This window comes from Pinus tabuliformis, chromosome 1_1 (genome assembly GCF_031772625.1).
Source record: "Pinus tabuliformis cultivar Carrire ecotype Pingquan chromosome 1_1, CPIR1, whole genome shotgun sequence".
NCBI lineage: Eukaryota > Viridiplantae > Streptophyta > Pinopsida > Pinales > Pinaceae > Pinus > Pinus tabuliformis.
The window spans coordinates 543154009-543157967 of record NC_142297.1 but is presented as its reverse complement, the minus strand read 5'-3'; the positions used below and the strand labels follow the sequence as shown (position 1 = coordinate 543157967).

At 33.6% G+C, this 3959-nt stretch overlaps 1 pseudogene; it reads left to right on the top strand.

The window, feature by feature from the left end:
• The first annotated feature begins 2595 nt into the window (after positions 1–2595).
• On the top strand, positions 2596–3565 carry LOC149214245 (uncharacterized; annotated as a pseudogene).
• The last annotated feature ends 394 nt before the right edge of the window (positions 3566–3959 follow it).

Here is a 3959-nt window from a genome sequence, read left to right as displayed (position 1 = left end):
GGGTTTAGTGGTTTGATTTTATTGGTTTATTTCATTTTGCATACATATCATCTAATTGTGAAATTAACACAACATGCATCACACTCATTTGGCATGCACTTTAATTTAATTTGCTACATGTTTTAAATCCATAACAAGTTCAGATTTCTTGCATGCAAACACTTTTTACTTGATATTGTTTGGCTTGAACATAGTTCCAAGTTTACTTATGATTCATCATTAAACATATTTTACATGCATCAAGTATTTGGAGAAATTTTCTCCATAAAATAACATTATATTTCATGTCAATAAAGTACATTATAAGTTGAACTTATTTTTCATGTGTTTGATTCATTTACTTATATGCTCCAAGCATCACTACAACTTACCTCCAACTTAAGTTGGTTGAATAGACTTTTAGGGACTTTCTACCTCTATTGACTCCTCATTGTGAGATCCAAATATTTGGGCAAGGATGAGGTCTTAGGACTAGAGTTCAATTGTAACTTTGTCTTAGCGTTAATTAATAAAATAAACCAAGAACAACATTCCATCACATTTGTTTTGTTTTCAAAGTTCTTAAATTTCTTGCTATCTTGATGGTTTAAAGTCTCACATGTAAATCTTATTTTCAAGAGGCACTTTGGATGCAAGCATTATAATCTCTTTTAATTTTGCAACAAGTTTAATTCTCTTGTACTTGGAAATTGGTTTACCTTTTGGTTTAATTGCATATTGTCATGAATGGTTGATTTAACTTTCAAGTACTATTATTTTAGGTTGCAAACTTAATTGCATGTTGTCATTTTGGTCTAACATTTGAGTTTTTTTTTTAATCTCATTCTCACAAGTAGATTTCTAATTGTATTCTTTTGAGTGAGATAGTTTCCATGCTTTGATTTGTAGACTTGTTCATCTTAAAAGCATTTATAATATCTTATGCTAACAATTTATTGTTTCACTTTTCAAGGTTACTTTGGTTTTCCATTTGAAAGCATTTCACTTCATTTTAAGCAAATACAATTTCATTTCTTAAAGAGAAATACTCTGAAGGCACTAGTTATTTATGTATTTCATGCTTATCTTATGTATTGATGGTTATTGCTCATATCAATTTTTGCTTATAAATTTTAAAGAAGTAATCTATTTAACTCTAACAACTCTCCTAGAAACTCATATCACTTTTAACTTAACTTTTCATTAGGGACCACCCCCTTAGAAAACCTAGGAGATAGCTCAAACAGAGAGAGTCAGGATTAGTGTGACAACCCCTTCTCTGAGTTCCCTACCACCAACCACACCTTGTGGGTTGAAGGATTTTCTCACTGACTTGTAGGTAGGTGTAGGCAGTAGGAGAAACAAGTCCTTAGGCAATATTTTGTTGTGTCACTACCTCCAAATCTAACTCAGACAAGCTTCGTTGTATCATAAGGATAAAACAATAACTTAATGCCTTGTTAAGCTGCTATGAATGCTAATATCAATATTGATTGTGGATAGGTACAGACCTATATGTTACCTTTTCGCCTTTACTCAATCACTAGGAAAATATAGGTTTATGTACCAATCTATACTTCATGCCCTAGAAACTTTTGTTGTCACTGACTTCATGCCCTATAAACTTTCATTGACACAGGCACTCCAAATCCTATTCCAAATTCACAACTATTCAGAATGGTTTCTTGTGTTGTTAGGTTCCCTTAAATGAACCTATTTATCGCAAAAATTAAATTGTTGTGCCTTAGGATATTTTTCATCTACTGAGGGGAAATTGGATAGGATTCCTCCAAATTAGATCTCCATTGGCTTGAGATAAATTTATCATTCAACACAAGTGACATAAACTCCTCCCTTACAAACTAGGACAAAACCGAGTTTCTTCAAGATGATTTGTTGTGATAGAACAAAGAAAAAAATAGGGTGGGATCAACACCACCGAAACTAGACAGATGATTAGATGGCATCACCTCCACCGAAGCTAATAAAAAAGAAAGGGTCTTAAAACTCTCAGAACCTCAAGCTCAAAGAAAAACATAAACAAATCAATCCAATTCAATCATGATCAAAATGATTCTAAATCTCATGTATTTATAAATTTCCTTGTGGGGGTTTCTCCTCCTTAATTAATTGAGAGGGTTCATGGGAACCCCTAACTTTGGTTTTTTTTCCCTAGATACTCCAAAACTTACCCCATGTTGACCAAACATTAGGTAATTGGGGTTTTCTCATTTATCAAAAGATATAGCCTAAGGGGATTGATAGGTCATTTCGTCCTTTGAGGAAATAACTACATTAGGGACATTGCAACTCTGTTTATACTTGGATCGAACATGGGAGTTATCTACTTCCAGTACCTTTTCCCAGATAGTTCTCCTAGCCTTGCTTCAAAAAAAAATGTCATGGATCTTTCATCATATGTATTTGGTTGTTTCTTTGGATTGGCTATATCATCAGGAAATATGGTTAATAGTATTATATGAAGCATTGATATTGATTTAATGGATCCCATGTATCAATTGAGGTCCCAAAAGGAAGCTACATAGTTCTTCTAGGTAGGTTGTCAAGAGCTGAAATCATCAATGGGAAAATTCTCAGAGTGTAGACCTAAAATGTATGGTGGCTTTTCAAAGAGGGACCTTTTTTTGGGGGGTAAAAAGTGCTATAGTCTTTGAAGCATGTTCCAATAGTTTCATTATTTTTTATCAGGATAAAAGCATAATTTGAATCATTTCCCACCCTTCCATTGTGTATGAATTTCCAAACCTGTTGCCCAACTTTGCAAAAGGCTTGGACTAAATCAATCTATATAATAGAATAACTAAGAGAGAAATCATTTAAAAAATACCTTAGGTATTTAACTCAACCATCCAATATGGGTTGCTAACATGCAAGGACCGTATGACTCCAAAATTCATAGCCTTGCAAGGAATATAAAATAGAACATGGTTGAGTGTAGAGGTTGTTGGTTACTAGTTTGTTGCTTGCTCTAAGAAAGAGGAAACTAGAAGCCAAATGAGTTCTAATGGCTCAAGCAAAGGAGGTTATCAAATTCAATCGCAAGAAGATACCAAAGATATTGAAACTCTACTGGTTTCTGATGAGGAAGAGGATGATAGCATTGGTCACACTCCAAGTGAAGCCATAAGAAATCACCAGCTAAGTGATACACATGACGATGGATGTATTACCAATGATAATCCAACTAATAATTGGCAACGTGAATGTATGGAATTAAGAAAAATGGAGGTTAACTTTATTCCATTTTTTATCCAAGCAGAGGTAGTTTTGAATTAGAAATGTAGTTCATATGGTGTTTTCTTGCCACCCACGGCAAGCTAGGAATCATGGAACAAAATCTCAAATAACAGTGCCACTAAAGTGGGGCAACCAAGATCATGGAGTATGTCGAGGAAAGAGAAAATGGAAAAATGTTATATATCTATTTAGGAGTATTTTTCCTTAAGGAAATTCCATGGACATTGTATTTATTCTTGATGTGGCCTCCCAGTACTTGAAATCCCTTCAACTCGAAATCAAAAGGTTGGAGGCCAATCAAAATGATAGAACTTTTTTGAATCCTTGAGATCCCTAATTGATGTGGAAAATCACATAGCTTCTAAGTTTTAAGCTATCTTTACATTCTTTGTTGGACACCAAAAACATCTTCTTCTCTAGTTTGGGGAACCATGTTGAAATGTGCCAAAAATAGCTTATTTGCTAAAAATATGAAGGAATAAAGATTTAAAAAAAAAGTATGTCTACAATGACCTATAAGCAACCATAAGATTGGATTTCTCATAATCTAGCAGAGTAGACAAAATTTGATATGCTCCACCTGTAGGGAGAAAGTCTAACAATTCACAAGTGTGAAAATCTAGAAAAAAAAATGGAATGGGAAAAAGCCTAACAAACTTCAAGAAGATGAATCAAGTGAAAATTATATCAAGGAATGAGTAGTCAAAGAGCTAAATGATCAA